Source organism: Microtus oregoni, unplaced genomic scaffold (genome assembly GCF_018167655.1).
Source record: "Microtus oregoni isolate MIOR12 unplaced genomic scaffold, Mior012 000001F_ref0000356, whole genome shotgun sequence".
Taxonomy (NCBI): Eukaryota; Metazoa; Chordata; class Mammalia; order Rodentia; family Cricetidae; genus Microtus; species Microtus oregoni.
Window position 1 is genome coordinate 33,541,585 of NW_024543060.1, and position 23,323 is coordinate 33,564,907.

Sequence of the window (23,323 nt, forward strand, 5' to 3'; positions counted from 1 at the left end):
CCATTTTGACTGCTGTAGGGCACTGCACCTGGGAGCAGAAAGGCTAGCCCTGAGCGTGTCTGTTTCGGCCTTGGAGGAACGCTAGGGTTTTTTCACAGCAGCCACGCACTTCATCTCCCCGTCAACAATGGGCAAGGAGCCCAGGTTTAAATGATACTCTTCCTAGTGGGTATGTCCACAAATTAATGCAACACGTTGTGAACTATAATTAGAATATGCTCATGTATTTCCATTATCTTAATATAATGGGGGCTCTTTTGTTTCTGAGCACAGTTCTAAGGGTTCATCATGGAAAGAACTTTCTGGAGGAAAGCGCCTACTGTCGAAACTCGGAGCCTGCTCAGGAGTGGTACGTCTTGCTATGAAATTCAGCTCCTAGCATTCTGAAAAGCGTATGTAGTTTAGGACCATCTAGTCTTCGTCTGGATGGGAATTAAGTACTTACATGGCATTCTGCGAAACAAAAATAGCAGTTGAGTTTGTGGGGTAAATTTGCGGGGTAAGTCGGGAAATCATGGGTTACTGATTTCTTTATGTGAATCACACCTCCATCTCCTGCTTAAAACACAAATCGGGGGTGGGCGACTCTAAAAACAATTAGCAGCAGCCCTCATAATTAAGTACAAACCTAAGGCGAAGAATGTCCTCCGTCCACACGCTGCTGGCAGAGGCAATGGTCCAATCAGACAAGGGCTGAAGACAGCAACAGGAAGCTGCCGTCCTGCCTTCTTCCATCCTTTCTGGCTCATGAGATTTACTAGAGAGGGAAAGAAAGCTGTGTTTTCAGTAAAATGTCCAATGCAAACAGAATTTTAAAAAATGGTTTCCTTTTCTCCCCTTCATTTAAGGTTTTTGACACTGCCAGAAAAGTCACCTGGTCCTAGTACAACAAAGGTTTTCTGTCGCCCTATGTGTGCTGGGAGAATAGACTTTTTAGCCAAAGAGGGGGAAAGGGAATTTTATATATTTCATGCAGATTGCATTGAAAAAGTATTTCCTAAAATTACTAAAAGTAGGGCTGAATATTTACTTCTGAGTAATTGCCTTCCAAGGGATGTTATTAGTAAGCTTAGAATTTGCTTAAATTTTTAGGTGGATGCCCATGTGTCATGGATGAGAACTCAAGGTGGTTTGTATTAGAGAATGTTTAGTCTCGTGATCCATACTTTTGAAATTTTATTTTCCCGTCTTGGCAATCAATATTCAATAAGAATGGAACTTTAAATTATAAGATGAATTGAATGCCTCACCAGTGTTTTAATTGAAATTAAAATCTTGTTTGAGAATCAAATAGTAGTCAAATCTCTGACTTTCAAAGGTGTAGCCTCTTAATCAACCCATGTTAATCTAAAAATCTTGTAAGCTGAAAGTGACTTTAATACACGCCAGCTACAGAATATCACAGCTTAGTCTGGTTGACCTGGGCTATACTCCCTGCACGTATCTTAACCCCAGCTAACACAGAGTGGTCTATAGTAAAAGTGTGAGTCAAAAGAAGTCTAAAACATCTTAATTTAGACCTAGAAGTTTAGAGATATGTTCTGGTTTCCTTTCTCTGTGCTGTGTTAAGTACCCTAACCAAAAGCAACTTGGGAGGAAAGGATATATTTCAGGTTACAGATTACAGCACATCACCAAAGGAAGCCAAGGCAGGAACTCAAGGCAGGAGACTGAAGCAGAAATCACAATGACACGCTGCTTTCTGGCTTACTCTCAGGCTTTTGTTCAGCTATCTACCTTATACAGCCCAGTCCCACATGCCAAGGACTAGTACTACCCACAGTGGGCTGGGCCCACTACATCACTTGGGAATCAAGAAGATGCCTCTCAGATGTGCCCCAAACAAATCTGATTAAGGCAGTTGTTCAATTGAAGTTCCTTCTTCTTAGGTTGGTCAAGTTGTCAGCCAAGAATACCTAGAGTATCCAAGGTTGTTTTTCTAGACTGGAGTATATAGTCTGTCTCAAGGCTCTTCAACTGCACTCACACACACCCTCTCCGTAGACCCCTGGTCTACTGCCCTCTAGAGGGGGCTCCTGGACAGCAGTTTCTTTATTGAGTAGAGTTTAGTACCAGGGTTCTCAGCAGCCTTGCAGGAACAAGTGATCCCTTCTTAGGACAGTGGACATGAGATCTGACATCATTACATCAACGATCATAGGTTGTGACTACAGGTAGACATTTCTTCACACAATGAAACCAAAGTGCCCACTGATCTCCTCTGGCTGGTGCAGAGTATTTGGAAATATCTATGGCTAAAATGTTGGAAAATGGATGGATGGAAATTCAAGGAACCTTGTGTGAGAATGAGTATTTTTCAAAGTATGGTTTAGAACTTTATTTCACTAATACCATCTACTGAGAGATGGATAGTTTGAACATCTTTGAAAACTTTCATATATTGTATGTTTTAAATTTATATTTTTATTGTCTGCTCTAAGTCCCTGGTTTCTTACCGAAGATAAGAATAGAATGAGTTTCCATTATCAGTCTGGGATGATGCATTCACCAGTCTGCTTTTCCCACCACTCACTCATCCCAAAGTCTTTGGGGGACAGTCTGTCTTCTACAGAGATGTGTGTGTGTGTGTGGAAGGGTGAGAATGTGGGAACGATACCCTACCACTGAGACATTTTCTTTTGTATGGTAAGGAAGGAATTCTTGAGTTATACTTCTCTCAATGGCTTGTTAGCCTTCTTGTCTCCATTTCTTCAATATGTTTTGCTCTTGTCAAAGACTTATTTTAGGATTGTTTGCACATCTGTACTGCGTCTCTGAGAATGATGTTGGACTTGATACATTTCATTTCCTGTGTTATTATATTCATGAAAATTTCCCAGCTAATCCTGAACCATGGAGGTTCAGGAGATAGCTTCAATAAAAGGATGTTGAGTTAGATATATCAGGTGCCTCATAATGACCTCCTGTCAAAGTAGAACCTTATCTTTGTACGTTATACAAAGAAGGATGTGGTCTCCAAGTAAAAGTGACTAAATAAATAATAACATGAAAACAATATAATTTGAATATATCACAGTCTAGGTATGTCCATGTGAACATTTTAATAAATCATAGCTAATAACTCCAGAATACAGTTAATTTAATGATGGAAGACACAGCTAATATTGTGTGAACCACTTATGGCATTTGTCATGTGACTATCTATGAGGGTCCAACTGCATTACAGGATGGCTTGTACAATAATAATAATTAATCATGATAATGCCTTGTTGAATGTTCTCCATTACCATCCATGTCCTTCCCATCACTGTGTAGATGATGGGCTTTAGAATAATCTCTTTGTACACTGTAGGAATATATGTCACTGTGATTGGTTTAAGAAACAATCTGACTGGCCAAGAGCTGAACAGGATAAAGTTAGGCAGGAAAGCCAAACTGAGAATGATGGAATGAGGAAGGGTGAAGTCAGAGGAGTCACCAGACTCAGAGGGAGCAAGAGATGAACATGCCATGCTAATAAAGGTACTGTCACATGGCAGAGTATAAATAAGAAATATGGATTAATGTAGACTGTGAGAGCTAGTAGTAATAAGCCTGAGTTATTGGCTGAGCATTTGTAATTAATATTAAGCCTCTGAGTGATTATTTGAGAGCAATTGCAGGGCAGGGAACTCCACCTATGGAGATGTCTATCATCATTGTCTTACAAAGAAGGACACAGAAGTGTAGTGGCTTTTGAGGACTTTCTCACGGTCAGTCTTGGGGTGAGGAGTGGAGCTGGGCATTGAACTCACTTTCAGAATAAGTTTTTGCCTGAGACTCTCCTAAAGGCACTCATATGTTGTAACCTCCTTTTCCTCTTCATCCTACAGAACATTTACTTTAACCTACATATGGAGTTCGGTCAGATATGTTTGCTTCAGGCTTACCCCAAATCCATGCTGCCCATAAAGTTCCAGGATACAAGGATATGAAAGGAAGAAGAGAAAATGTTTGCCTCCCCATTATGGAATATATAAAAATAACAAAAGTTCACCAAGAAGAAAAGCTCTCTGTATACATTGACTTCTCCTATCCATTTTTTAAATATTTAAAGTTTGTTTAGAGTTTTTACAAGAGTCATGTACAGTTTTTAAAAGAATGGTGGGTTTTAAACCTAATAAAATTTGGCTAAGAAACTTGACAATATTACGAAGAAAAACTAATAATTTTAAGCTCTGTGTGTGTTTGCATATACATAAAACATAGATTTGCATGCTAGGCAAGCACATCACACATCTAGACTCCCATTTATCGATTTTTTGTTTAGTTGCTCATGCTTTTGAAATTTTCAGGAACAAAAACTATCACTAGCAAATAATTTCCTATATCACTGGGAAATTTCTCTATATTTTCTTCTAGCAGTTTTATAATCTTGGGTATTATATTTAAGTTTCTAGTCCATTTTAAGTTGCTGTTATTTTTTTAAAAAGACATGATCAAAGAAGAACCACGGAACAATATGGTTGTCAATATTAAATGAAAAACTCAGCAAAAAGCTAAATTAAAAACTACAAGGGTTATTTAGAGCCTTGAGTAGACATACGCAGAAACCCTCTCAACAACATGCTATAGTCCATATGTAAAGTGCACAAAGCAAAGAAATAACATTAAAAGTTACAAGGGAAAAAATCCCCACTCTTCTCAAAAGGCAGACATTCCACAATGACATCGGATCTCTCATTTGTGTCCCTCACAGCCAGGGAAGCATGTTACATTTCAAGGACTAAAATATTTGAATGCCAACCAAGATGACCGTATCTAGTAAATTTATCTTTTAAAAGCAATGGAGAACTATGCTAGTGAGATGGCGTGCTGGGAAAAGGTGGGGGCCACACAAGTTTGGCCACGCAAGCAAGGTCTCCAGAACACGTGTAAATAGACAGAGAGAATAACTCTGCAAAAATAACCCTGTCTTTGGTACAGAATTGTTCTCTAGCTTCTCCATATGTGCTGGCATACACAACTCACACACATACATGTGCACACACATATGTGCATGCATACAATGCCGGGAAAAGAATTTCCAGCTAAACACAAATGAAGGTGATTCATGACACCAAACCAGTTTGTGGAAAATAAAGGAATCCATACACCAAAGAGGAAGAATGACTCTCTTAATCACGAGAAAGACTGAAGAAACTTCATGAGAGGAAGAGATTAAGAAAGGAAAGCCAAGAAGGAACCTGCCATGTCAGCATAGCAAGCTAGCAACCCACTGACCCTGATAGGGAAGATGGTAAAGGACAAACAATCTAACTCCCATAAAAGCCATCAACGAAATTACAGGAATTAAAAATATATCTTAACAAATACCTTAACTGTAAATGGCTCAACTTACTAATAATGAGATTCAGACTGGCTCTCTGCATTAAAAGATTGAATACAGCTGTCTGTGTGCACAAGAAGTGCATCTCACTGATGAAGACACAGTCTGAGAACTGAAAAACGCATACCAATCAGGCATGGAAGCCAGAGCAAGTTGGTAAAGCTGTTCTACCTCTGATAAAATGAACTTCAAATAAAACTTAGTGAGGAATGATCAATAAAGCCACTGCATATTAGTAAATACTCATTCATCAAGAATATGTGATAATTATAAATAGATGTGCATTGACCATTGGGGCTTCTGGTTTCATAAAACAAACATTATGGTTCAGATGCTGATAGATGCTGATACAATAATACTGTGATTTAAATACTCTGATCCCATTGTTATTAGAAAGGTCATCCAAACCGAAAGTCAACAAACCACAAAGTTCAACAGAACCATAGATCAAATGGACTTGATACAATAGTTCATTCAGCAGACATAGAATGTATACTCTTCTTAGGAGCCCATGGACTTGTCTAAAATGTCACATTCTAGGCCATAAACTATGTCTTAGTGAATACAAAAGAATCAAAATAGTTTCTTGTATTTGATCAGATCATAATGCCATAATCTAGAGATAAATAGCAAGACAGACTACATTAACTACAAAATACATGGAGACTGAAAAAACACTCTTGAATGCCCACGGGGTCTTTGAAGAATAAGAGAGGAATTTAAAAATTTGTGCAAGCAAATGAAAATGAAAGCACAATTTACCAGGAACTTTGGAATATTGTTATGACAGAAGATCCCAAATAAATAACCTAATTATGCATCTCAATGTCCTAAGGGGGAAAAAAGAACAATTCAAGCCTCAAAGCAGTAAATGGCAAGAAATGAGAAATATCAGAGAAGAAATTAATAAAATGGTGACTAAAATCGCAATGCATTGGATTGGCCAAACAAAGAAGAGTTATTTCAAAGAAAAAATAGATAAGAGTCACCCTTTTTACAGATCTCTGTTTACTATTTACTCTTGTGTCTCACGGCTTCCTTTGGGATTGTTGTTTCTATCTTTGAGAAGCATCTTTACAAACTGCACTATAGTATGCTTATCAGAGATGAATTTTCTGGTGGTTTCTGGGTCTGAGAATGTTTTGAATGCCTCAGTGGAGTGTCTGGCTTGACAGTTCTCACTCTGTTTTCTTGCTTCCATTATCACCTCGATAAGTGAGGAGTTAAGGTAATTGCTGCTTTTCTGTATGTAACAGAAAACATAAACGAAACAGGCATTGCCTGTTCCTTTTAGGATATCTGTGTTTACTCTTGTTCATTTTAGTGCTTTCCCACTGTCTTAGGTATTCTGTAGTTTAATTTTGATTCATCAAGGTATAGATGTCTTTTTGTTTGCCATGCCTGGCATTTTTTGAACTTCTAATATCCAAGTGTTTGTGTCTTTAATCTTTTCTGGAACGTTTCAGTCGTTGTTGTTTTTTTTTTTTAATCCTCAGTTTATCTCATTGTAATCTGGGTAAGACTGTCTTCACCTCTAAAATAATATTTTCCTTACTCTGCTTAAAAAGCAAATGGTATTGTATCATTGTATTTGTAAATACATTTATTGACGCTTACTGTTTACTCATTTATTAAATAGCATTATCTATCAATAACTCAATATTAATGTGTCAGATTCTCTTCAAGGTGCTGAACATGTTATTGAATAAAAAAATTAGTGTAGCGCAGTGGGAGTGAGGGCAGTGAGCATTTTAGTTACCTCTTCCTGTAACCCACTTGTGCCTTCTGGGCAGTCTCAGGCAGAATCAGGAATGCATACATTAAGATGATTTTAAATAACACAGAGAAAATAGAGGTCTGTTTTACCACGCCCCTTGACCTGTCTCAAAGTCTTACTATGCCTCCCAGGCTAGACCAGAATATGATATCAGGCTCTTGGGAGCTGGCTGTCCCAAACATGGGTTTTAACTTCTCTTTTTTAGAGGCTCTTTGTTCAGTCTCAACACTGTTTTGCATATAATGAACAAATCTACAACATTTCTGAAATAACTTTAACGTTTTTCCTTTATTTTGAGTTCTTCTAAACAATGTTAGTATAGTTAAAACCATGAATGGCAAAAACATAATTGTGGACCTGATTTAAAGGCTGTAACAAAACCCATAATTGTGGTATTTTTCCGAATATCTAATGGGAGATGAGAAAGTATATAAATGTGAAATTCTTTCTGTAATCCCTAAATCTTTCCTCCTGGTACTTGGGGAAAGGCCCAAGTGGCCTCACACAGTGGTCTTCGAGCTAACCTAGGCTTTCCTTTAAAGATGAAATATTTGCGCTCTGTTATCTTAAGGAACAATGTGGAGATTTGCATGTGTGTCTCCTTTGCATCAGGCACGTATTGATGTGACCTGTTTGAGCCTTCCCAGCACGAGCAACCATGAGATGATCACTGATTCACGACAGCAGAACTTCAGGGGCCTCATCTAATCAAACATTTAGCTGAGCAGTAATTTACACGGGAGACTCAGAAGCAAAGCTTTTTCTTTACGGGCACCTGGATTACTTACTATGTTAGCTATTTTTCTCATCTCCATGAGCAATTACCTAACAAGAAACAACTTAAAAAAGATATGGCTTAATAAACCCCAGAGCTTATAATTTAATAAGGGAAACAGTCTATCACATTGGAGGACACATGGCGGCAGGAGCCTCATGTCACATCATAGCCACTGTGAAAGACTGGGCAAGATATGGTACCTGGGTGTCCAATGTCAAGACCTGACCCCTATGACTTCCTCCAGTAAGGCTCCACTTTCCTAAGCATTCAACGCCCGTCCCAAAGCAGTACCAGTAGATGGGGGCCATGCGGTCAAACACATGAACTAGAGGGGCAGCTCCTGGTTTCGGTCCACTCACACGTCATGCTAGTGAGGCAGTGCTTACATACAGTGTATCTTAAGCGCCTCTGTGTCACACATCTTGACAATCGCTTAAATCCTTGAAGCAGTCACAAAAACCAACCTGGGGTTCCCTGTGAAAAGTTCCCCCATGGCCTTTTCTAGCCAGTCTCTACTGCAGCAACCTCTTGATGTAGTTTGATATGACAGCCTAACTTTGGCCGCTTTTGTGTGGATGGAGGCATCCATTAATTCTTTGTGCTTAGCTACTGGCATTTACTTATTTTCTAATTAATAAGTATTTTTATTTTTTATTTGATCTAATGAAAATAACTTTTAAGGCAATTCTCAAACATTTTGTTTTGAATTGAATATTTGGCATGTCTACTAGCTGTATATAGGAGCTTGAAATATCCATGTAAGAGCATAGGTTTCCTTGCTAAAATACATTAGGTTACCTATTGCCTTTCCAACTCAGGAAGTGTTTTAACCTTTTCAGTATCTGTTGAGTTGATCGTGGCAGTCAGCTGAGCAGCTAAATTCATAAAGACATAATAAACTTTAGAGCCCAAAGGGCTCTCAGCAACCACCTAATTGGTCCACTGTCATTGGACCTCTGCTCCCAGGCAGCCGTTGGGCTAGATGGGCCTTGAAGATAGAGTCAGGAATCAGGTGGACAATGCGACTGAAGAATTCATAGCGGGAGAAGTAAAGCCTGACAATAATAACAACGGCAGGTGATGAGCTGTCTGATGTGGGAGGTCGTGAGATAGGTGTTAATCTGACTTTGTCAGAACGTTCACAGAATGTAGCCTCATACAACTGATGCTTGGGTAAAGGTGGAAAGAAAAAACAGGAGTAAGCCAGTGAAAGAGGCAGAGCAGAAGAAAGAAAAAACGGGGAAGATTGGTCCAGAAATGGGTGGTAGTAGGGAGTGTTAATGCTCCAGGAACTGAGAGATGCTTAGTAATGACTGAAAGTGGTCAAAAAGAAAAAAGAAAACATAGCAGGAATCTCACAGGCAGGTAGAGGTCTCTAATTTGTTCTGAAATTACAGCAGCCCCCGAGGGTTTTCAAGTGTGCTGTTACACAGCCAAACTTGCAGAAATATTTTCCGTGCTGTGGGGAGTGGGCTAGGAAGAAGCGAGACTGGAGTTGTGGAAGCCATGTTTTGAAATAAAGTGATGGAGCCAGGGAGAAGGAGCTTGGGTTAGGAGATGTGTCAAAGGTAATTACGTCACATTTGGTAAACAGGAAAGGACACTGAGAAAGATAACTAGAAGGTGAAGTGCAGAGGTGCTGTTTTCTGAAAGGAGGATAGCCGTGAAGACTACGTCAGTGTGTGTGTGTGTGTGTGTGTGTGTGTGTATGCGTGTGTTGCACATGTGTGCTTGTGTGTGTGTGTGTGTGAGAGAGAGAGAGAGAGAGAGAGAGAGAGAGAAAGAGAGAGAGAGAGAGAATGAATATACAGTAGAGAGAACCATTAATGAAAATGTTGGACCAATTTTTAACAGACTTTTCTGTTATTAACAAGATGTTAGCAAGACATTTGGCTATCCAATACCAATATTCTGCAGCACATGGCTAAGCTGAGGAGAGAAAAAGTTTGACCGCTTACACAAATTTGATTCTGATCCACAAATAAATAGCTTTTGAAATTGCCTACAAACCCAGGTAACTTTTAGAGGTAATATATTATGTGTCTAATATGTGCTGAATTTCATGATGGACTTCTTCTTTCAAAAGCACTGAATAACACTTTTCTCTTCAAAATGTACAATGTACAGGAGTGAATGAAGTCCACCAGTGTCAAAATCTGTTCAATTTGTACAATACAGTGTTTCACAAACACCCCATTGCTGTATTTATTAAAATATAATTTATATGTTGGCAAGATGGCTAAGTGAGTAAAGGTGCCTGCTGCCAAGCTTGGCAAACCAAATTTGATCCCATGAACCACGAGTTGTTTGACTTCCTAACAAACACAGAGGCACATACCTCTCCGATAATGTGATGAATTTAAAAATTAAAAACCCACAATTTACATAAAATAGAGCATGTGTATCTTAGGTCCATGCAGAGGAGAGAGGACTGTGCCCCACTTGCCTCTGCAATGCAGTTTTAATTATCTTGGCCTGGAACAATGGGTATTCTGTTCCACTTCCCTATGGTCTCATAGGCTACAATAAGTCCATGTGATACAAATTAAGGGTCTTGATTTGCTGAACACTTAACATCACATTAGAGAACATCCTAGGTTCAATGCTCTTTGAATTTTATGCTTCTTTTCTTTCCTAAAGACAATTTTAAATCGATGGTGCTATGATTGGATTCTATAATAATTGATAATTTTCTTTTATTGTAGTGCTATGTGATAGAAGATGTTAAGTCACTTAGTGAAACTTTGGAGCCATCTCCCTTTGTCCCTTCTTTTACAGATTTGGAAAGACTGTGGCCACTAAGTCTTTGAAGTGACATGGGAATATAACTTGTGAAGGTGTGTAGTATTTGCTTAATTAAACAGGATTGTCTTAGAACTTAGCAAGAGAAGCAGCTGGGTATTGTACTTAAGCAAACTAACTAGAATTCTTTTGGTGGGATCACTGTTGTTGAATTAAGAGCGGCGGGGCTACTTTCCCAGCATCTGGCTGCCCACATGGCTAGCTTTACCCGAAATAATTACACGGAAACTGTATTCTTTTAAACACCGCTTGGCTCATTTCTATCTAGCCTCTTCTTGGGTCGGAGCTTCATCGCGTGTGTCTGCCCAGGAGCGGGGCATGGCGTCTCTGTCTGAGGCGTCTTACCTCACTTCCTCTTCCTCCCAACATTCTGTTCTGTTTACTCCACCCACCTATGTTCTAAGCTATGAGCCCAAGCAGTTTGTTTATTACTTAACCAAAGAAATCAACAGATTGATATATGACACTCCCACATCACATTGTCTCACCTATATCTATGGTGTTGGCCTTTGATGGCATCGGGGTCTCTCAGATGAGCACTGATTGCAGGTTGTAGGGTGTTTTCTCCTCATGCCTCATATATGACATAAAGCTTGTTGGCTTGAACTCGCTGACTGGGGACGTGGAAAGACTGAATCATTCCAAACCTTTGTCTCTTTGTTTCCTGGCTTGCCTCTCGGCATTTATTTATTAATTCTTTTAGGGCGTATTTATTGTTTTCAAAAATTCAGTTATGGCATCTTATTCTGGGGCCGAATGGAAAAGACAGAAGTTGTAGTGTCTTAGAAATCACCAACAGGATTGTCAACCTTTAGGCTGTTTTAGGAAAGAAAAGAAGTACATATGTGAAGGGCATTGAACCCAGCACCTTCCATAAACATGGTATTAAGCATTTAGCAAACAAACCAAGACTTGTTCAGCTATTTCCTCCATCGCTCAGTTCTATCTAGTATCATGTTATTCTCTCTCTGTCTGTCTCTCTCTCTCTTCCTCTTTTCTCTCTCTCTTCCTCCACCTCCTCCTTGCTCTCCAATGTAGTTATCATTTCAGTTGGTTAGATGTTTTTGTAGGTCTCGGCTCCCCCCCATTCCTGTGACGTACTGTCCCGGAGCAGATCCCCATGTCTAACTTAGGTCATTGCAACACCCCTTATCTGGGTCCACTGCCTCTTCTTTTATCCTTCTCTGCTCTCCCCCTCCTGTTAGCATTATCTTTTTAAAGCCAAAATCTGATCCAGTACTTCTACTTTCCATCCTTAATCACCACTGTTTATGGGAGATATGTGATCTTTGATCCCTAATCTGATTTCATGAATCCCCTTAATCCCATTTTCCACTTCTTTCTCCACTCCTCTCTGAACTTCGTCAAGACACTGTTAACATGTTGTTCTCTGTCCCCATGCTCCATGCCTATTCTCCATGTCCTGGCTTACAATGCTTTTCCTCACTTCCTGAGTCTTAATTGTTATTAACAATACTTAATAAACTCAGATTTCTCTGAAAAGATTGAATAGCTTTCCCATGGTAACATGTGTATCAAACGCTAGCTATTCCTATAAAAATGAAATATATGTGCCCACATATCCCACGATAAAGTATGAGCTTCTAAAGCAAGTGTCTACAAACAACCTTAAAGGGCCATGCAGGCCAGGTGGATCCCATTATGTAAGCCTCTCAACTCAACCATCACACCAAAAAATTCGTAAATTAAAAAAAAGTAAAATTCACAGATAAGAAAGTGACAAAATCCTTGTTTCCACAAAAGCGTGCAAATACGAACAGTTGGCTGTATTATCATTTTTATATCATGAAATAGTTCTCTTTTCCTTTCCGTACAACCATTCAACACCTTAAAATGATTCTTAGTTTATGGATCATGCAAACATGACCTTATTCTATGTTCTGTATTTTGATCACCCCTTTCCAAAAGACAGGCTTGTTTCACATTTGCCTCATGTTCATACTTCCTGCACCCCCGGCAACTCTCAACACATCCGGGACTAAATGAATGCCATGAAATTCAATGCATGGACCAAAATTGATCATTTTATGGTATCTTCCATCACAAGCTGTGGTGATGTGATAAATTAAAAGTATGAGTTAGAAAACCATTTTAAATTTTATTCCCTGTGCACAATCTTTCTGAAGTGTGTTATTCTGTCCTAGTAAGTAAGGCTTAGTTAATATATTTGATGATTTTAGTCCAATGGCCCAGGTTATGATTAATGACAAGAATTCTTGTGTTGCCAGGTAACAAAGACAGAGAAGCTAGAGAAAACTGAACCCCAAATCCTACAGATGGGGTGACTACAGAAATTGCCTTTCTGATGCAGCGAGTATCTCTGTCTCTCTGTCTCTGTCTCTCTGTCTCTGTCTGTCTCTCTGTCTCTCTCTCTCTCGTGCTGCATAGGAACTGGATAAATGCAGAAGAAAATGAAACTAACTAATCTTATTGGCTGGCTCCAGGCCCACCGCTCCTAACACAGGGGTCTGCGCACTGGCGTTAGAGATTTCTTTAATTTTCCTCTTATCTCCTCACTCAATGGAGTCAAAACTGCACTGCTGGCCAAGGACCAAACCCTGGAAGAAGACAAATTTGCAATATTAACTTTAAGGGGGAAAAGGTAGATAGATGTGCTATGAAAGTTTGGTTTAATGACTTAATTGAAGGTTAAACGCATATCAAAGTAAACATACCAAAAAGCACCATAGTAGATCCTTCTAGAAGTCTGTCCATGTGTCAGGAGCACAGAGCTTTTAGCTCCTTTTTTTCTTTCCTAATGTAAAGTTCACTATCTTCTAGTCATAGCAAAAAGTTTTCTTTTCTCAGCATGGTGCCGTGGGAAGAGCGTTCATCTAATCAGATAAGCTCAGTCTCTATAAAACCTTTTAAAACTAATGTTTTTATTTCCTCTTGGAAATTTTCATACAAGGATGCAGTGTATTTTGGTCACTTGTACTCTTCATTCTCTCCTTCCAACTCTCTTCCCCCGATACCCCAACCGGTCCCTCTCCCGACTTCTCATCCTCTAATAAACAATAATGATTATTAATAATAAACTTGAGTCCAACTCTTAGTGGTGACACACGCACATCGGTGTGGAACCATCCACAGGGGAATGAATGGCCTCCCAGCCGCCACGGCCCTAGAAGAGAGAGACTCTCTCTTCCTCAGCAACCAACAACTAATAATGACTCCTACTTTAAAGGTGGGGCTTGGGGAGCATCTCTCTCACGTGCAGGAACTTTAACTGAGCTTGATCTTGCGCAGGTCTTAGGCAGTCAGGCACAGAAGTTAGTAGCTGATGTGTACAATAGGCATGCTATGTATCCAGAAGACAGCACTTCACGGCTCTGCTCCCACCCTCTGCTACTTACATTCTCTGTAAAGGAAATTGTTAAAGAATGCTCATATGAATCCCACAATACTGCAGTAGATTTAGGCAGCACACATTGGCTAGGTCTGCACAGGTGGAGTGCTTAGCGGGATGAGCATAGCGACCCACTCTGGCCATCTAGTTATCTACATGCGCAGAATATGGCTTCCTCTTTTATGTTTTTCATCATTGTATTAAGGAAAGGCCTCAGAAAATGATCTCACTGCACCATTGCATTGTGCTAAGAAAGGAACTGCTTTTGTTTTTGTTTTGTTTCAAATACACCTTTAGGGAGAGAAGAAAATTCAGCAAAGGGTCCCTGCATGATTCTGTATTGGAAGCATTGGTTGTTGGATTCCCATCTTGAGGAATCTACTATTAACAGAAGAATCTGTTTGGTCAGTGAATTCTTGAACAAAATATATTCAGTGCAGGGGAGTTCTAGACAAGTGCAGGCCTGATCCTGTAGAAGCTGCCTGCTGTTCACAGCACAGAGTGTGAAAACACATGCCGATGGTCACCTGGGGAGCAGGCTTTGAGAGGCTGCTGATGGATCCTTTGATAAACCCACCTTATCCTAAGTGCTACCGCATTTGAGATTTCATTGGAATCCAGCCTTTGGGGTTAAAGAGCCCTTACCATACTGTGTGTTATATATTCACTCGCAGGCATCTATCGAGAGCCAGTGATGCCCAAACCAACCAACCAAACAAAAAAACTCCGACATAAAACTGCCTGAGCTATTACGGTGTCGCTGGTCTCCCAAAGATGGAAAACTATTAATGGCAATAACAGCTGACACTTATCATCCCTTAGATGCCACGCAGATAATTTGTAGGTATTTTTCACCTGCTTAGCATAATAAACATAAATGAGAAACATTTAGAACCTGCCTTACACCTAGAAGCCTCATCCCAAGAAGTGGACAATGTGTAAGGGAATGAGAACAGTTTTGGTTATGGAGTAAAGTTGGAGAATCAAAGATTTTGTAAAAATCAGCTAAGAGGCTTGGGGCCTTTGTGAGACTTCATTGGATAAAACTGGTCTTTCGTTTGGAAATGGTTACCAGATGGGAATCCCTGGCTTAGGGGTGGGGCTGTGTCCATCTCCTATCAGTGCTGGTACCACATCTGCTGCAGACTTTTGCGGGTGCTGCACATTTTGCCAGTGTCTTTGTGTGTTCAAATGTGCATCGGACCTGCTGTGTTTGGAAGGCTTTGTTCCTTAGTGTCCGCCATCGCTCTGGCCCTTACAATCTTTCTGCCTCTTCTTCCTCAGGGTTCCAATCAATATCTGCTTGCATTTAAGCCCCACTACCTGACAGGGAATCCATGCCCGACACTACTCAGCTGTCTAAGAATCTGAGACTAGATAGACCAGGGACCTAGGGAAAACCCAAATACTACTGGTTTAGTAGAAGCATAGCAATATGATGACACCTGAAACATTCTGCTATATTCATAGATTAGTGCCTTGCTCAGTCATCACCAGAGAAGCTTCCTTCTACAGCAGATGGGAACAATACAGAGACCACCAGCCAGCAATGTGCAGAGGGAGAGACAGGAGATACCTGGAAATATCGAGTTACTTGTGCCGTGTTTGCCAGTTTTTGTTTTTACCTCATAGGTTTTGTGTGTATATTACAGCTTCCAGTTTCGAGTTTTTATGGGATAGCCATGTGTGTGAATGCGGGTTTCTGCATCTATGTTTTTCTTGTGCTTTTTCTTTTCTCTTTTTCTTCTGTTTGGGTTGTCTCATCCCAATTTGTCTGCTTTTGTTTTTATCTTATTTTATTTCACTATTGTTTTCTGGGTGCCCATTTGTTTTCCAATGAGAGACAGAAAGGGTGTAGATTCAGACGGGAAGGGAAGTGGGAACAATCTGGGAAGAGTTGGGGGGGAACCATAATCAGAACATATTAGACAAAAATAATCTATTTTCAATGAAAAAATAGAAGAAAAAAGACATCTAAGAGTTACCTTAGTAATTGCTATTTGTTTTTTATTTTTATGTTAAATGGCATTTAATTGATTTGTGTGTGTGGTGTGTGTGTGTGTGTGTGTGTGTGTGTGTGTGGTCATGCAAGCTATGGCACACATGGAAGTCAGAAGACAGCTTGCCTGAGTCGGTCTCTCCTTGTGAGTCCTGGAGGTCAAACTTAGATGAGCCAGGCTGGGCAGCAAGTGCCTTACCCCACTGTGCCATTTCCCCACACAGTGGTCGCTGTTCTTCCTATTGCTTGCCATTTCTCCCCTTCTCGCCAATTTCACACTGTTGCGATGTCCCAGGGCATGGTCCTTATCTTCCCTTCTCTACTCTCTATTTCTTCTTTGGTACAAACACTTGGTCCAAGTTTTGGCACCTGAATACATTTGCTGAGCTTGAAAGACTTGTCTCCTAAATCCTAAACGTACGTATCCAGTTCCATGCTGGAAACTGCTTATAGACCCAAATCATATGTGTTCACTTGTGAATTCCTCTCTTCCCCATTCCTGCATCTCTCACAATAGATAAATTCATAATTCCAGTTTCCATAATAAAATCCTTAAAGTCATTACTTCACTCCTCTTATTCTCTTGCTCCTCACATTTTAATTTGTCAAGAGATATTGGAAGCCAGCACTACCAGTTAACAAGCACATTGGCATATTCTGCTGAGATGTATTGAAGACCTACAGAGTCTCTACAATTTCTTGCTAAAGAGCCTATACAATATCATCAGGAAATATAAGATAAATGCAAACTATCGAACATGTTACAAAACACCTGACTGTTACCGAAAGCACCCAGCCATGTGATGAGGAAATACTGAGCATCCGTGTACACAGATTAGAGGAAACTAAGGGGGCATGACCCCTAAAGTCTGTGTGAGATCCTGGAAGAGAAACAGGCACTGGAGAAGTACACTGGGGGAAAACAGGGAACAAAGAGGATAATGTGAGTTAAAACTGGAGGAAAACCAAATGTGATCTGTAATTTATGTTTATGAGCATTATAAAATAGGCATAGCAACTAATACGGGGGAAACTTGTGAAGGACTTGGCGAACTCTTTCTATACCTTGCTTGCAACATTTCTACGAAGCAAAAACCATTTCAGCAACAAAAAGAAATCTTGGGGAATCCTCCACAAATTATATAGAATTAGGCCATATATATCTCTATGAAAACCACTTGGATTATGCTTCTAGTATCCATGAAGCCATTATAAGCTTGACTGCCATCTCTCAGAGGGATTTATCTGTCTCTTTGTCTAAAATTCCATCCACTGTTGTTCCTTGTCACAGACCAACAAGCCAAGATTGATTTACGTGATACCCAAGGGGAGGTTTTCTGTAGAGAGCAGGATAGATCTATTTGGGCTCAAGAGAAGTGAGTTTGAGAATTGTCAGTATGTGTTGTTTTTGTAACAAAGGTTGAATGTGTGTACCAAGTAGAAGCAATGACAGAGAAGCGAAGAAAAAAGACTGAGCCATGCACACTGCAACCTGAGCTGCAGTGGGAATTCCCAGTGATCTTCCTTTTCCCCTCATTACTTTCTCAGCTTCCAAGAAGCTGTCTACATTGTATATTTGTCACCGCCACCGCCATTTATTGTCATCCTTGCCACCATCACTATCTTTATGAGTGACCTCCTACGACTCACATGTGAACTTCAGAATGTAAGGGATTCACCTGCCTTTTTTTTTTTTTTCTGGCAGTGTATCCCTCAAGTGGAGACTACTTCTTTGCATAGTGTAGATGCTCTAGGAATACTTGCTGACATGTTGAATAAGAGGTTGGATAGATAAGAAGTGGGAAGTACTTTGGTAGGAAGAGGAAAGCAGATAGGGTGACTCCACAGCTCTGGACGCAGTGACATTGACCACACTGTACTCTATACAGAAAAACTAGGCGGAAGGGAAGAGACGTGGCGAAACTTCCTGTGACGATGTTCAACCGTAAGCTCACTGCGTATCTCTGCAACTCAGAGGGTGTGTCGGGGATGGACGGAGAAAATTGAAGGTCTCTGGTATTTATGGGCATGAGAAAAGTAACAAATAGAAAGCTGCTTACAATATATGCTATATATATTCATGATTCATTCATTCATATATATATTCATTCATATATATATATATATTCATATCATGACAGGTGGAAGCGTGGGTGTGTGAACTCCTAGGAGGCAGGGGACTGGGGTGATTAGGTAGTGATGGGAGACAGTTTAGAAATGAAGGTCACTGCATGTTACACATGTGCTATGACTCCTTCAGAATCTAACAGAATGCTAGCAGGCTGATGGGGAAAGGGAGGGAGGCTTAGAGAATACACATATAGTTGCTCTTCGTGAAGCAGAAGCAGGGTGATGGAGCAGAAACTCAAATGCCAATTCCATACAAATCAAAGCAGTTTTAACATAGGTGACATCGTCCTATTGTACTTGGGGCAGGGGATGAGTGTGCCAATAGTGAGGTATAGGGACACTGGCCTCTTATTTTTGTAAACGCCAGCAGCTGAGGGGGCATAGTGGCATTTCTGTTGGCCTTTCTGACTATCACCTTGTCCTTGCCTTGGCACGTAATTTTGTCATTACAGCTTGTGCTTGGCACCGATCTGATTCATCAGGGAAAGCAGAACTCTGTGTTTGCATGCTTTAAGGAGAGATGAAGTCTACTTTGGCAAGGCCCACAAGGAAAGAGAGAAAAGAAAATAAGAGCCATAAATCCTCTGGGGGCCAGGACGCAGGATTAAAGACACTCGATCTATTTTGGAGAGGACGCAGGCATGTGTTTACCCAATGGCAGCTTCCTCTCCTTTCAGACTCTGCTCCAGTCCCTTTCCATCGGTTTGGAGTTTGGAAGTGACATCTTACATGAGAGAGTTCTGTGGGGGGATAGAGAAGACTCTGTTATTCCTCATTGACCCTCCTGGGCCTCCTTGTGTTTAACTAGCTCCACCTTGGAGTCTTTCTCTTTCTCGTGTGTATGTATGAGTCTATCTTCAGAAATAATAAACACTTGAGACTTAACCCCTGCTGCTCTGGGATAAACAGAATCAAGAAGGGCAGGATTCCCATCTTAAAACTGACCTGATCCCATTGATGCCACCGATACCTGAAGTCTTGGTGAAAATCAGTTTCTAAGTGTGCACACTTTTACAGAGGCCGCGACATTTCTTTTTAATGAATTCCGAGCTGTTAGATTTGTGTTCTCTGAGACTGAACTTTAGTGAACTTTTCTTCCCTTCGAGATCGCCTAAGAGCCGGTCTCCACCTCATCATTAGTCACCTCGCTAGTTCTTGCCTGTTGAGTTTGTAATAAAATGCTGCTGATCAAGTCTATGCTGTCGCCCCGCATTCTGTGAAAAAAAGAACAATATGTATTTTTCCCAATTACACCTCAAGTTAGAAGTGCAAGATTTAGTTGTCATTTGCTCTTAAATGGAATGCAAAGACGATTCTAGCAGGAACCTGGCCAGACAATACCGAGCTTTATTTCTCAGGGCTGGAAAGATGTCTTACATGGATTCATCAATGTCCATTTGAAAAGGAAGGGGCTTGAAAAAGAGGACCAGAAAGATGGCTCAGTGGGTAAAGACACTCGCTACCCAAGCCTGGTGGCTTAAGTTCAATCCCTGGAACCCACCTAAAGGTAAAAGGAGAGAACTGTCTCCACAGAGTTGTCATGTAACCTCTTCATATATTGTGACATGGGAGACACCTTCCCCATAGTGCGCACGCACACACACACACACACACACACACACACACACACACACTATGAAAACATTTACTTTTTTAGAGACAAGAAAGCAAGTCAATGTTTTGGAGACCCTGAAACCCTTTATGCTGTAGTTGAACACAGTCAAAGGCAATCTTCAAATAACGGCTTGCCAGTTACTTGTTTGCAATTAGAATGTGTTTACTCGGAGAGGGAGAAGGTGGCCAGGGCTTCCTCTTCCAGTGTGACAGTGTGACGACGCGGGGACTGAGGAGCTGCATGGACCATGAATAAATATTTGTGGGATGAGTACATCAGCAATTAGCCAAGGGTGAAGCTTCCTATTGGATTCCAGGGACAAGGGGGGGGGGTGTCTTTCAAATGTGTTCCCCTCTCGTTCACTGGAGCTGAGGTCATACTGATAGAGGAAACAGTGACAGGCCTACCCCTGGAGACTCCTCAATCTATCACCAGTGTGCGGACAGTTCCCCTGCCTCTTCTTGAACACTACTAAGAAAGAATCACAGTCCAGTTGGTAAGGGGACAGTTAAGGGTTACAACTGGGTTGTCTTTCTTGGATACTCAACCTTCCTTCTGGACCACAAACCTTAGCAACTACCTACCGGAAGAGAGTCTCCATTTGCAGCCACCTCCCCTCAAAAAACAACAACAACAACAACAACAACAACAAAAAAACGTTTGCATTAAGATGTGAACTTCAGAGCATCCGAGGTTTGGAAGACAAGGTAGTAGGAAAACGGGACAGAATTTTGTCTCTGCTTTTTTATAGCTTACACGAGCAACATGGCATCCATTTTCAGACTTTTTAACCAGCTTGACGTCTGCCCGTCTCCATAGTGAAACCTGGGATTCTGGTTAACTCCTTTACTTTTATGATCCCCAAAAACAAAAGTTAACCTCACTTTGTGGTCCTTGTTCTAGTCATCCATGCCAGGCTGTGAGAAGCTTGCCTTGCTTGGACTTAGCCGCACCTAAGTAAGTAAAAGACGTGGTTGGTGCTGCTGTTGTTTCGTGACTAAGCAGTGAGACTCCCGTTTCTAAGGTGCATTCGGTTACTTCGGGTCAAAGGGATTTATTGGCATGAGAAATTTTTGCAGCTGGAAATGTAAATCGCATGCCTCATAATTGCATGTGGAATAAGGGATTTTTTTTTTTAAATTAAAGCTTCAGGGCAGATTGGATTCACAGACCGTACATGCTAACAACATGCCTGTCGTAAGGGGCTACAATCAAGAGTTGAGGTCAGTGGAAACCTGGGTTCCGAGGAGCCCTTGTGATGGCAGCTACCAGGCGTTAGTGCTGAATAAGCAGAAAACAGAAATCTGGTCCCTTTTTTCCCTCTCACGTGAACAGTCAAGTCTTGGGGTGGGGGGCGGGGCAGGGAGCAAAGCCTGAGAAGTCTACACGCAGTTTGAATCGTTACACTGGAAATCTGAGAAGATGAAAGGTGAGCGATTAAGGTGGTTTCGGTCTAAGCTGTTGTGAGTGTTCAGCCCTCTTTTTGGCACAGCTCGATTAGCCAGAATCCTTACACCCTTCCCCGGGCAGGGCTGGAGGCTGGAAGATTAAGGGCAGTGCAGGTCAAAGGTGAGCTACGGCGACTTCTCTATTTGGGAAAGTAGACATAAGCCCTTGTTAACCTTGGCTTTTGGAGACTGAGCTGTCAGTCCCTCGTGTTCACGATCACATTTTCATGTAGAAGGGTTTTTGAGCAGTCTAGTATCGAAATCGGATCTGTGTCTCTCAGGTAGAAACATGCCGTGCACAGTGCCCGTAATGCTATGTGCGCTGGCAGCTTCCTCCTGGAGATGCCTATCATGTGAGCTATTCTTTTGTTCCTATAACTTTCGTTACTATTTTAGGAGAGAAGGTAATTTCTTTTTTAAAAAAAGATGGGGTACAGCAAAAAGTACTTGATTCATTTTTGACTCCTTTTTGATTTTTTAAAAAATTTTTAGCCTTTGGGCTCCCTAATGTTTTAGGGACATACCTATCCTCCTCTCTCCAAAGGCTGAGTGTCTTTTTCATCTTGGGGGAACATAGCAACAGACCATTATTGTATGCTGATTGCTTCTCCTATGAGCAGGCAAGGTGCCTTAATGACAGCTTATGCAACAACAGACCGTGATATATAGTACTTACCTGGATGTAGCAACAACTGTGCTGGAAGCCAAGAAGAAGGGGGGGAGGGGGGTAGTCAGTCCCTTGTGCGTGAGAAGCTTGCAGATACCCCGAGGTGACTTCATATAATTCTAAAACAGCAGGTAGCTTCTTGCATAGCTAATCAAGGTATCAGTGCCTGGAGCAAGTGGAGGTGGCTGACAGTGTACTTTGGTTTCAGATGCATTCAGCTCCTTTTGAGTGATATGAGCTTAATTCACATTCTAGTTTCTATACGCTAAGAGTTCATGCATTCGGCTTTGGCAAAGAGCCTCCCCAGGAACTCGACAGCTCTGAGCTCTGACAAAGTGGCTGACCTTAATATCTTACCTGGTGTTTGTTCACTCTACATGGAGGGAAGTGTGATAAAGCTCAATAAAGGAACATTTGGGCTGTCTGTTTTGTTTTCTTCAGTTTTGTGTGTGTGTGTGTGTACATACATAGCTTTGCTTATTCTTTTTCTTTGTCTCCACCCTCTGGTTTGTACTCATTGCTGAGCAGGGGACATGGGTGGCTTACCTGAAAAACTCAAAATTCACAGTCCCGGAAGGAAGAAAGAATTTAAAGAGAAAGAATTCACTGGGCCTTGTAAAGCAGACAAGTCATTCCTGGGGAAAGCACTCCGGGTCAGAGTGAAGGTCACGGGCTGACAGCCGAGGGTAGTTTCAGTTCCTGTATCTACAGATGACTTTACTATTTTTTTAAAAATCTTTTCTTTCTCTCTTTCATTTTCTTTTCACGTATCCTGCTTTGCCTTAAGCTCTCTAGGTCATGAGAGGACAACTTTGAATTTCTGATCCTCCTGCCTCCGCTTCCTAAGCACTGAGATTACAGGCATTTGGTTTCTGCAGTGCTGGGGATGGAATCCAGGCAAGCACTCTGCCAACTGAGTTATATTCCCCCTCCCAGGGCTGTCTCTCTGATTCCACGGGGCCCTCTGGCTATGGCACAAGGAAATAGTTTTTGTTGGGACCCTCTGCCACTGTGTGAAGTATACCTGTCTGGTTAAATGGAAAGCTCGGAGTCCATTTACTGCCCTGGTGTTCAGGAACCAAACTGAAAAACTCCATGTGCAAAGAGCCCATAATTTTACCCAACTAGATATTTAGCAGCTTATGAAAAATAACAAGGGCTGCATTCACCCAGGCGCCATCCAGGAAGATGCGGTGGGTATTTTACATTCCTGTCTATGAAAGGAAAAACATAATTTTTCAGACTCTCCCAAGATATATGGATATTTTGGTATGCAAAGCGATAGCACCTTGAAAGCTGAACCGAATTCTGCTCGGCCCAAAAGGATTTATTGCTGTCAGTATAATGCGGGCCAGTCAATCAAGGTGAATTTTTCTTCTGAATCAGTGGATGAGAGCTTGCTCAGGCA

General features: G+C 41.1%; 2 long non-coding RNA genes across 3 annotated transcripts; one reads left to right on the top strand and one right to left on the bottom strand.

The window, feature by feature from the left end:
- Positions 1-291: 291 nt before the first annotated feature.
- On the top strand, positions 292-3,950 carry LOC121462270. The gene is made up of 3 exons (XR_005976295.1): positions 292-349; positions 1,093-1,126; positions 3,834-3,950. It is a non-coding gene; the product is annotated as an uncharacterized LOC121462270 (long non-coding RNA).
- On the bottom strand, positions 381-22,264 carry LOC121462257. Of its 2 annotated transcripts, XR_005976291.1 has the most exons (8): positions 21,925-22,264; positions 19,131-19,399; positions 18,837-18,925; positions 16,839-16,967; positions 13,938-14,068; positions 11,175-11,502; positions 629-757; positions 381-453 (listed from the first exon to the last, which is right to left on the bottom strand). It is a non-coding gene; the product is annotated as an uncharacterized LOC121462257 (long non-coding RNA). The 2 variants fall into 2 exon arrangements; XR_005976294.1 differs by lacking the exons at positions 381-453; positions 629-757 and having other exon boundaries at positions 11,049-11,502.
- Positions 22,265-23,323: the final 1,059 nt, after the last annotated feature.